Below are 13,284 nucleotides of genomic sequence, written 5' to 3'. Positions count from 1 at the left end.
GAGTTTCTACATGACAACAGGAAAAGATAGCAGGATATATAGAAAGAGAACAGAATGGAAGAATATTGTTACTAGTTAAGCATTAGACAAGTGTTTTTATAACTAACCCATATTTAGAGATCAAAAAGTTAAACCCAACAAAAATAAACCCTCAAATAAACAAGAACCCAATTAATATATGGGATAAAGACTTAAAGAAAACTTCTTAGAAGAAGAAGTAAGAATCAAAAGTAGACACATCTCTCTCCATAAAAGAAATGCCAATCCAAACAACACTTATATTCATCTCACCCCTCTTACAATATCATTATGAAAAAATGAACAATCACAGATATTGATAGGGATGTGGCCCAAAGGAAACTCTATTACACTGTTGGTGGGAATGTAATCTTGTTCAATCACTCTGCAAAATACTATGAAATTGCTCACAGAACTGTATAGAGAGCTACCTACCTATGATCCAGCAAATCCACTTATGGTCATTTATCCAATAGAGCAGAAACAAGGCCACACTGAAGATACCAGAACAATCATGTTCATTATTGCATTATTTTCTGTAGCCAACATATGGAATCATCCCAGATGCCTCTCATTGTAAAAAGATATCAAGAATTATATATGTATATATAAATTATATATATATATATACATATATATCTAATTTTATTTGTCCCAATTAACAAGTATATCTGTATGTATATAAATGTATGTATACAAACATATATACATATATATATATACATACAAACATATAAATACATACATAATGGAATTCTGTTCATCCATCAGTAAAAATAATATTGCACCATTCTAAAGGAAAAATGAAACACTTAGAAATAATATTAAGTGAAATAAAGCAGACACAGAGAAACTTAGTTTGCATGACTTTCCTCACTTGTGGTAGATAGGAGTGTCTATAAATGTAAAAGTAAACACACTGGATTGTATGCAAGGAATTACAAATGAATTATCTGAAATGTCATAGTCCATGGAGAGTGAAAATACTATAATTCTCATAAAAGGCTAAGTCAAAGCCCAACAAAATAAATACCAGTAAATGTGTAATGCAAGAGAGGATAGTGGGGGGCAATGTGAGAGGGGAAGGAAATTGAAGGGGAAAAGGATAGAATACAGGCAAGAATCCATTGTATACTTCCCAGAATTGAAATGTACAAAGCAAGGGGTAGTGTGAAATGGGGTTGAAGATGTTGAAGTTGTAACACAACTCCAGGTGCATTGTACACATAAACTGCTTTATTAAATGGCAAGAAATTGCATAACATAATATTGAGATACATAAGGATTGGAGATGATTGGTAGGGGTGGATAAGACTGTTGAAAGGGGTGACATTGATCAAGATGCACTGTATCCGTACACTGTTTCAGTGAATGGCAAATCCTTTGTACAACTAAAGATAATAAAAATATTCAAAAAATTAATTATGATAGTTGAATAGAGAGTTGCACCTCAACTCAATTCCCATTTAAAAATGTTTTTAACCCAGAGACTTGGAGAATAAAATTCAAATAATAAAACCCTATGAATCTTTGTTATCAGAATTTGTGAAATTTAAATCAAAACTTTGCTTTTTGTCAGCCATTGGGCTGTTAAAATATTTCAAATAAGTGGCTTAAAAACATCAGGAGTATATTATCCATATTCTAGAAGCTTAAACATTGATTTTAAAAATGGTTATTCAAAGTAATTCTTTGTCTTATGGGGGTCTATTTTCTGATTCATTATAATCTATTTGCTGGACGTTCACATGGCAGAGTAATTATATTGGGATTCTTTCGTCAGGATCATTATTGCAGGGTCATCTCTGAAAGGTTGATTCTGATGTCACCAGACAGGGGAACCGAATTTTAACATGTGTATCTGGAAGGAGTTACATGGTCCAAACACTTTGCTACTTTTGCTTTAACTCAGTGTGGTGTACATTTGGATATTATTTCACAGAACAAAATAACTCAAGGACAAGATTATGTCATGTAAATTATGTGAATGATTCTTCTTACAATGGGAATAATTATAATGATGGCAAAGTGAAGTAGGATTGTTTAGTGGCTCGTAAATCACATCATAGGTAACCATGTTAACGTGGTACAGCCTTTCTAAGGCCCTTCTGATGTATTTGAAAAATCTCCAATGAGTTAATTGCTTTCAAAAATATTAGTTTGTGCCAACAAATACAGATCTCCTTTCATTTAATTACTGTCTGCTATTAGGACTCCCACAAACACCAAAATCAGAGTATGCTAATTTGTCTGATAAAATACATAATAAAATTGTTACAATTAATATAACATAAACACTAATATTAATAGCATTATAATTACTAGTATTCACATTATATAATATATTGACATCCCTTGGTTACCTCAATTTTTAGACTATTTATAACTAAATGTAAATTGTTTCCAAATAATTATTTGATGATGTATGGAAAATGAGAAAAAGATTTGCATACATATTTACTACAGATGCAAACAGATTCACCTGGTTATTTCTGAACCTTCATTTGTTGGTTTCATTCATGCATGGGGAACATGCAGAGAAATGAAAATTGCAAACTTGCATTTACTAAAGGGTTAATTACAAGTTTATGTTGGGCTAAATAGCACATTTTATAAATTAAATTGTTTTTGTCCCTTCCTTCCTCCCTCCCTTCCTTAGTTCCTTTGTTCCTTCATTCCTTAATTCCTTTCCTTTTTCCTTCCTTCTTTCTTTTCTTCTTTCCTTTCTCCCTCCTTCCCTCCATCCCTTCACCTCTCTCTCTTTCTCTCTTCCTTCCTTTCCTTTCCTTCTTTCTTTCATTCTTTTTCTTCTTTTCTTTCTTTTACTCAGACTATTTCTTATGGCTTTTGAAAAAATACCAACTGTTATACTCCAAGGTGTTATGAGTAATTATAAATATACTATATTAATATTAATTTTAATAACCTATGTTATATCTTAAGACAAATTGTAATAAAAACAACTTCACAAAATTTCAGGATAAGTAACAAATATTACTTTCCACGATATTGTTTATTTCTTCAAACTAAAATAAGAATTTATACATAATATTGTGTGTGTGTTGTTCTTGTGATTTGAACTCCAGACCTATTCCTTGATTTTTTTCCTCGCAAGGACATTGCTCTAATATTTAAGCCACAACTCCAGTTCCGGCTTCGTGTGTGTGTGCGTGTGTTGTGATGTGTGTGTGATTATTTGAAATGCGACTCACAAACTCTTGCCAAGTCTGGCTTTTTTAAAATTTATTTTTATTTATTATTGTGAAAATACCATACAGGGGGTTATAATTACACGGGCAAGGTAATGAGTACATTTCTTATCAAGCATTGTTGCCATCTCCTTTGTTTCCCCTTCCCAACCCTTCCCATCTACCCCGCTTCCGCCCCTCACTCTGCCAAAGTTGTAAAGTTCGTTTTTCAACTTAACGACTTTTACACCTCATAGTTGCAGTGGATCCACCTCTATCCTTATTTAAACCATTAGTTTTTTCCCTTCCCCTCCACAAATTATACCAACATTAAATATAATGAAAGCAGTGGGGGAGGGACTTGTCTGAGACAAGCAGCAAAGGTCAGATAAGTTGATATTAGGTGAAATGGACTCCAAAATAAGTATTCAAATGTATTTTTCTTGTAATTGTTTCTAACATATTTATAAGATGATTTCTTTGTTGTCAAGGCTGGCTTTGAACCCCAGCTTCCTGACTAGTGAGGATTACAAGCTTGAGATACCCATATTCAACACTGATATAATACATGTAAGAATAAAATAAATTTCTTTTTATTTGAATTCTAGAGGCTCAATTTAACAAATTAACATTTAGATATTTATTTAGTTATTGAATCCGAACCTGCAGTGTGAAAAAAGTTTTCATTTTTATGAAAAAATATACACTCAAAGATTTAAATGACAGAATCTTTGCACAAATTGAAATACTGTAATATTCAAAAGTGATGAAGGGATCGTTAATTAAATTTCTCATGTAAGCTAAAAGCATTAGGCTGTGTCAGGGTGAATGAAGTAATTTTTCATTATATTAAATATTATCTACTGTGGTCACATGATTTTCTCTTCTTTTAAACCTAAACATTTTTGACATAAAATATAGATTCATACATTTTTTGAGTATATAAAAATCTTAATTACTGCTCATTTATTTCTGAGGTTTGAGTAACGAGACATTTCAGAGAAACACTGAATTTCATGTATTTTATGTCAACAGTCAATTTTAGAAATTGAATCAATCTCCACATGAGATAAAGCAAGATATTCCATGACTTATGCAATTATTTCTATAGACATAAATACAACTTATTTTTGAATGGTAGGAAATTCATATTATTCCTACTCTATAGAATAATTAAGAAATAAATGATTGTGATAGTATTTATTTTTCCTTCAATTAGAAAGAAAGAACCTAACTATAGATGACAAAAATTTGAATAGAAATGTCATAAAATTATGAAAAATTAAATTCATTATGAGTTAGATGAAATAGTCATTTTTGAAGGTCACAAAATGAAATCTCTGAAGCCTCCTTATCTTTTAAATAAAATGTATTTTCACTCAAAATATTTCTCCAACAATGGTATAACCAAACCATCTCCATGCCAAATAGCTTCTCTGATTAAGTCAAGTAAATATTTAGGAACAGAAGTTATTACAATGTATAAAAATATCTACCCACCACTCTAGAAATTAAATCTGTAATCATAAAGGATTGAGATTTATAATTAGCTTTCACTAAGTTGCCATAATGAGGCAAATCCTTTCATGTGGGCATAGTTGTAGAGTTTTGGTCACTGAGAACTTGTGATCAAAGGTGTTAAGACCAAAGTCCTTTCCTCCTCTTCCTTCTTTTTCTTCTCTGTCTCCTTCTCCTTCTTTTTTTCCTTCTTCCTGTCTCTCTTTCCTCCTCCTCCTTCTCCCTCTCCCAGTCCTATTCCTCTTCTTTACTTCCTGGCTTCCATGAATACAAATATTCCAACACATATTCCTGACATGGGGTACTGTGCCACCACCAACCCGAGTCAATGAGGATAAGAAACATAATCTGAAATGTATAAAATCAGAAGTCAAGTTTAATCTTTCCCCCTTTTAAGTTAATTTTATAAAGTACGTTTTCATATTAATAGGAGACTGTCACAGCATGCTCTCATTTATTATAGGGGATAAGATTTACTAGAAAAAAATCTAACCAACATCAACCTAATGAAATGATTGATTAAATTAATATTATATTAGGACAATCTACTTTTAAATATCAGATATAGTTCAATATATGGCAAAAAATCACCTCTATGATTTCATATAAAAGACAGCAGAATACAATCTGTTCCTCAAGGAAATTGACCTATAATGGGCACTATTGTCAATTTCATAAATAATGTAAGAAGACTATAGAACAAATTTCAAATCAAATTGCATGATATAACATTTACTTTGTCCCGTCTATACTATCTTTGTCTGGTTCCCAAAATGACTTGTATTTTATCATATTTTTAATTAACTTTAACTAGTTGTGTGGGACTTACTGTTTGACGAAGCAGTATATTAATAGTGTATAGTGAGTTTTTTTTTTCCTTTTTCCTCTCCTGAGTTTTGAACTCTGGGTCTGGGGGTTGTCCTGAGCTCCTTTAGATGATTGCTAGAACTCTATCACTTGAGGCACAGCAGCACTTTCTGATTTTCTGAGATTTAATTGGAGACAAGAATATCACAGACTTTCTTGCCTGGGCTGGCTTCAAACCTCAATTATCTGCCTCCTGATTATCTAGGATTACAGCCGTGAGCCGCTAGTGCCCGGCTTAATAAAATGCACTTTTTTTTTTTTTGCATAGTCCTGGGGTTTGAATTCATGCCTTGGCAATGTCCTTGAGCTTCTTTTCCTCATGCTAGTACTCTATGATTTTGTCATAGTGCCAATTCCTGCTTTTTTGTTTATGCAGTACTGAGAAATCAAACCCAGGGCTTCACACATGAAAGGCAAGTATCTACCACTAAGCTACATTCCATGGCCAATACAATGCATCTTGATGATCATTATCCCTCATCCTTCTCAATCTTATCTCATAGCTCAATGTACATGAATTTGTAGAATATTCACTGGCTCTTAATGTCATGTATAGTCACTCAGAGGATATATCACAGATCATATTTTCTTGATAGTCTTATTAATCAACATACTAAAGTTGTGCATTACAGAATTCTGGGATTTTACATTCTAAATTATCAGTCAGATTCACCCACTACTATTCTAAAAATTTTCCTAAGGTTAATGCAAATGCATTCTGTAATTCTTCGATAAAGTACAATGATTCTTAGGATGTTAAAGAGTTGGAGTAAGAACATCACCTTCATTTCAGGAACATTTTATCATTACTACCCTCTCAACATACTCAAATATTTATTAATAGTCATTTCCTGTCATCATTTCAACCTTCTCTCCCCTTGAGCAGCTATTATTTCATATTCTACCTCTACAGATATGCCAATTTTAAAAACCTCATGTAATTAGAAAATGTAGTCTATTTTATCCATTTCTCCCATGTAATATCACTGTTTCCAAAATAAGTCCATGTAAGTTTTTCTCATGGATAGAGCATATTGTTTTGTATGCATGTGTATATTGGAATAACATCCTCAATGGGCATTTCAATATTTTATTATATGTTATTATGAAGGATTTTGCTATGTATATTCTTGTACATGTGTCTCATTGGACATATGTTAAAATCTATTTTGTATATAAAACTATAATTCAAAATGCGGATCAAAGAGGCAATTCTATGTGTAATGTCTTAAAGATTTCCAGTATGTTTAAGAAACTGACTATATCATTTTAAGTGCCAAGCACCAATGTATAAGGATTACAATTTCTACATAATGGTTGTGCAGGGCTATCTCATTGTTTCTATTTCCACTAATCTCTGTATGTATGCAATGTCTAGGTATGTTATGATCTTTCCATATATTCCTTGATTGTTCTTATATTACTATAGAGATATGTATTTGGATTTTTGGATAACTTATTCAGGATGGTTAAAGTATTTCATTGGCATTAATATGCTATTAATATATTTCTGATTCAAGTCTATTTAAATAAATGTATATTTGTACACACTACATGTACATATGCATATATTCGTACTTATATGTGTATATATTCGAATACCTATATATGTATACATATATGAATATACAGATGTGTACATATATGTATATATAACTATACATACATTATTATTTTCATTTGTCTGTAAGTTATCATTTTACCTTATTTGCCAAACATTCCCTATATTGATTTTATTTTATTTTATTTTATGTTTAAATGTTGTAAAAAGGAGCCAGGCGCTGGTGGCTCACGCCTGTAATCCTAGGCACTCAGGAGGCTGAGATCTGAGGATCATGGTTCAAAGCCAGCCTGTGCAGGAAAAGTCCATGCGACTCTTATCTCCAATAAACCAACAGAAAGCCGGAGGTGGTACTATGGCTCAAGTAGTAGAGCTCTAACCTTGATTTGAAGAGCTGAGGGACAGCGCCCAGGCCCAGGGTTCAAGGCCCAGAACCACCACCACAACCAACACCAAGAAAAAGAATACAGACTCAAAAAGCAATAGTATTAAGCAGTCTTAAAGATAAGATCAAGTCTAACATTTTAGAATTATCTTAGTTACCAGCAACCTTCGAGTCCAATGAGCCATGAGCCCTCAGAATGTTGACTGAATTTCTTAGTTTATTTACACAATCATTATAAGTATGCATTTTCTTATCTATCTTTCTTTCATTTCACCACAGAATGTGTATTTATCCTTTATGTCATACTTGAATACCAAAGCCTTTGGAAGATAGTTATTAGTTGGTGTATATTAATTATATGAAGATATCTTATTGAAATATCTTACACTCACATATTGATGAAGGGCCTGATTAACCCGTTTCTGACTTTCTCCATTCCCATTGCCCTTTATATTTCAACTGTTTTCTGTGAATTTCTTTGTGCTATCTTCACACATTGTCAAAATGTATTAAAGTGCTACTTACTCACCGTCATTGAAAATTATACAATGGTGAATATAAAAGCAAAAATCTAAATTAATGGAGACATAATTTTTGTGGATTGGAGGATACAATTGAGAAATGATATAAATTATCTCTTCCCCTTTTTTGGTCACTCAAGGGGCTTGAAATTTGGTCCTGGGTATTGTCTCTCGGGTCTTCAGTTCGAAGTGAATGCTCTACTCATTGAGCAACTGTGCCACTTCTGTTTTTCTGGTGGTTAATTGGACATAAGAGTATTACGGACATTCCCATTCCAGGTAGATTTCAACCACAATCTTCAGATCTCAGCCTCCTATGCAGCTAGGATTACAAGCATGAGCCAACAGCACTCAGCTTCACAGTTTTATTTAGGTTTATGACAATTTCTAAATACACCTGACTAGCACGCTTTGAGTCATTGATAAAGAAAAATAAACTGGAATATATTTCTCTGTCCAATATTAAATCTATTAGTATAAAATTGTTATATTTGTAGAGGAAAGATTATACAGCTCAATGGGTCTGTAGGGCACCAGATTAGATCCACATAAATATTATCAAGGAATATTTACTAAGGGGTAAAACCTAACAGTTGTGGAATGACGTTCGGTTAAATAAGAGGTGATAGGTTAGGCAGTATTTGGGAAAATTAAAAAGTGAACATTGACTTAAACATAACAATTTATTCAAATGCTAACTTCAAGCAGGATTAAAACGTGGCATATAAAACAAAAAGAGAGATGTAAATGTAAAGCAAAGGAAGATGTTTTGAAAATTTTGAGATGAAGCAGTCTTAAATTTGGCATTAAAATTATAGGAAAGGAAAACGAAAGAGTTGGACTCAATAAAAGTGTAAAACAATTTAGTCTATGAAAGCCCATATACAAGTGGTGAATAGAAGTTGGGAGCAGGTGGCAAATGTACCTAGCTACTGGGTAGGCTGTGATTTGAGTATTGCTGTTTGAAGGCAGCCCTCAAAATAAACTCCCTGATAATCTTATCTTTGATTAATCAGCAAAAAAAGCCAGAAGTGAGGCATGACTGAAATGGTAAATTGTTAAAAAAAAAATTGCAACAAATCTCAGGGACCCTGAGTTCAAGCTCTAGGACCAAACAAGTTTGAATCAACTTGATATAATGTAACTGTTATAAATCTTAACAATTAAATCAATGAACATTACACATTCCCACAGAAATATAATTAGAAACAAAAGGCATAAATGTTTTCTTACAACAAGTAATGGAACCATGAATTTCTTTCACTTTACAATTCATGTTTTATGTAACTTTGATTATCAGACTTCCAGGAATAAAGCTGCATATATTAATTGTATACCACAAGAAGCAAAGTGATTATAGTTAAGAATAGATATTTCATCCTAGCCAGAAGATAAGTTTTTGAGCATTCTCACTAAAAAGAAATGTTACATGCAGAAATTAATGGATATGATGTAGTTTTATCATTACACAACATATAAGTGAATGGGATTATCAATCAATATTTCATAGCTATGTAAAAAATAATTGTGTACTAGGAGCCAGTGGCTCATGCTTATAACCCTAGCTACTAAGAAGGCTGAGAGTTGAGTGTCATGGTTCAAAGCCAGCCTAGTCAGGAAAGTCCGTGAGACACTTATTTCCATAGAGCCACCAGAAAAGTGTCAGTGGCTCAAGTGGTAGAGCACTAGTCTTGAGCTGAAGAGCTGAGGGATAGTGTCCAGGCCCAGATTTCAAGACCCACTACCAACAAAAATTTAAAATAAACAGTTACAAATAAACAAATGTTTTCACATAAATGTTAAAAAATATATTCTAACAATTTTTAAATCCTTACTAGGTATACTAGTTTACATAAATATAGAGAATTGCTTTCTGGATTAGTTGTCATTGAATCAATTTTAAATCACATATTTTCACTCAATTCATATTTTTGTATTTCTATACTTATATACATTAAGTATAATTAAGTGATACATGAAAGGCAATACTGTTTTAGGATTCTCCCTTGGCTTTCTATAATTAACCCTCCTACCCTAAAATAAATATGCTCTCCAACATTGTCAGAAGTTTCATCTAGTTGGAGCAGAAAAGTATAAGCCATAATCATTGTTGGAACAAGTAACATTTCACATGTATTTCACTTAGTTTAAGAACCAAAACTTCAAATCATCTTAACAATGCCAGTGATACCAAAATGTCTTCTGAGCTTCAGTCTTTAAGGAGAGGAAAATCTTTAATTATATATCTATTTTTTTTTCTACCTAACATCCTGTATCTTAGGTAACCCTCTGTTCCTGATTAGAAGACCGGAACAAAGGCAATAATGAAAATAGCCAAGGGAAATACTTGAAAACTATTAACGAAGCAATCACAGACACTCCTGTTTTCATCAATTTCAATGAGAATGTATGTTAAAGTATCACTTTTTGTTGCATTTAAAGAGCAATAATTAAACTATAATTAGCAGTGAAGACAGCTTTACTTTGAACAATTCACCACAAGCATAATGGATTTATCTTGTTTTTCTATGCAGTTGCCAAAATAATAGGGAGCAACACCCAAAGGCAGGAAAACACCTAAGTCAAAGCAGTAAACTTTTGTCTATAAAATAATTTTGAGGGTCTGACTCTTTCAAAATCAGGCTTGCAAAGAGGAACGTGTATTTGCTTTGGTGTGAACAATAAAAAATATAAAATTCCTCTAATAATATTTATCATATTTTGACTAGGACTTCTCATGTTGGAGAAGAGTAAAGGTAGGAAAAAGTTCAAGGTTATTGGACTATTTCCCAATATCATTCTTATTTATCAGCTATAGCTATGGAAGTAGCCTTGATTACTCTTAATATCATTCTTCTTTACATTTAGAAACATTGTTTGTTTCTGGGTTATAAGCTGCAAACACTTGAGTATTAATAAAGGGTCATTTCCTAAGAATGGAAAGATTCTGTGTAAACAAACCTAAAATATCAAAGACTTAGAATAGTGGAAACTATTTTCTAGCTATATCACCATCTGTAGCTGTAGAATTTGTTTCCCATTGTTCCAGGGGAACCATTTTTGTTATCTTCTTTTTCACCATCTAGTGATCCTATAACATCCTATATCATCCTGGGATGGCTGTACATTTACTGGATTCTCTAATTGCTGTTGGAAAGTTAGGAAGGATAGAAAATTGAGTTTTTATATCTGTTTTACCTTATTTTTTGTTACTTTAGAAACTGTAACTTAAAATGGCATAAATTATCTTTATAATATTAGGAGACAGATTTCAATTCCATATTCTTACCCTAGCCCTCTACATAATTTTGGTATTTAGTGATCCCCAAATGTAAAAATAAAGATAGGAAACCTCTTATTTGAATATTAGTTAGAATTTCAAGACTTCTTTAAGTAAGGCCTGTAAGTAGTATGCACATCATACATGTGTACAAATCCAGTGGAAACATTTTCTTATTCTCAAAATATAGGAAATGTGGTGTCCCTGTAGTTGCATCAGGAAAAAGCTGCAGTTGAATTAGTTCACCAATCTTAATCTGCTGTAAAATATTTCTACACGTTAGTTGGCTTGAATAATCCGTATTTATCATTTTGCAGTTCTAAAGGACAGAAATTTAAAAGAAGTCACACTAGTTTAAAATTGAGCAACCTACAGAGCTAAAATATTTTTCAAATGATTCTAGTGGAAAAAGCATTTACTTGCGGTTCTGCTTTCCAGAAATTCAGAATCTGGGTTGTTGTTTTTTTCTTTATTTTCTAATGTAGCATCTTTACATGTCTCTGATGGTTCTAACCTCATCATGTCCTTTCGAACTACACCTGGGACTTTAAAGTACCCATTTGAATATATTTCCCCCATCTGATAATTCTTCATATTTGTGTTCCTTGGATTATGAAAGGTAATTATTTTACAAACTTATGTACATATAATGCAAATGTCCATTTGAAGTATTAGTTATTTGGGGAAGACAGATATTATGGAAAGGTATTTTGCTATGTAAAATGAGTATTTAGCATTCTTTCTATTATAAACTGTTATCCTTTCATTAATTTTGAACAACATATTTCTTCAATGAAATATAACTTAAAAATATTAGTCCCTGAAAGCAATTAATCCTCATTAAAACATTGTCACGTACTAGAAATGCTAAATTCCAGAGAGCAGCTCCTGAAGTAGTTGTGCCACTATCAATTTTTGTATATTCTGCTTACAATCTTCTCTTTTCAAGAGCATTTGATTGTTATTATTTTGCAATTATGGTTAATACTTATTTGACTGTTATTTTTAAAGAATGCATTACCCAATACTGGTTCTCTTTTTCTAACTTTTTGGGTCTATTCTATTTCTGAAAGAAACACAGCCACTTGAATTACATGAACTAGTTATTGAAGTTGAATCAGCGTGGAGAGGAAAAGAAGAAAAAAATTTGTCTCTGTGGTTATGTCCAAGTAAAAATGTATCTACAAGCTATTTATCTTAAAATCATCTATTTTTCATTATGTTTAGATTCTGATAAAATTTAGCCTCTCAACTCACACAATGTTAATGCAGTCTTATTTCATGCGTCCCAAAAGCAAACCACAAATTACTATTTATATTTAAATAATTTTTAATTTTTTTAAATTATCATTTATTTTAAAAACGATATTTTTAAAAAGTTAGCCAAGGCAAATGGTTCACTAGCTATTTAGAGTCATGTTCAGAGTCTATAGAGAAATCCAGAAAGGGAAAAAAATCATCTTTTTATTCTTCCTTGAGCCACTCTGATTTACTTCATCTATTTCTGAAAGAATAAATTCTGGCTTTGAAGCTTTTTGCTTCATATCCACAATTTGTCATTCTTCCCTTATTAATAGGAGAATTTGGAGAAAAGATGAGAATCCACACTAGAAAAAGGAGAATAGGAAAAGAGAAGGAGCAATCTAGATATTTTTTTCTTCCTCATCTCAATTACAAGGTCTGGATAATGAGTGTGGATATTAGATACAGTGCTCAAGAGTGATTAAACATATCTATAGAAATAGATAATCCCTATGGTAAATAATGCTGCAATAAACATAGTTGTGCTGGTAGCTTCCCAGATGCCCCTCAGTAGATGAATGGATCAAGAAAATGTGGTATATATACACAATGGAATTCTATGCCTCCATCAGAAAGAATGACATTGCCCCATTTGTTGGGAAATGGAAAGACTTGGAAAAAATTATATTAAGTGAAGTAAGCCA

The sequence above is a fragment of the Dipodomys spectabilis genome, unplaced genomic scaffold, assembly GCF_019054845.1.
Source record: "Dipodomys spectabilis isolate Male_0828 unplaced genomic scaffold, ASM1905484v1 ptg000078l, whole genome shotgun sequence".
NCBI lineage: Eukaryota > Metazoa > Chordata > Mammalia > Rodentia > Heteromyidae > Dipodomys > Dipodomys spectabilis.
This window is presented reverse-complemented; position numbering follows the sequence as displayed.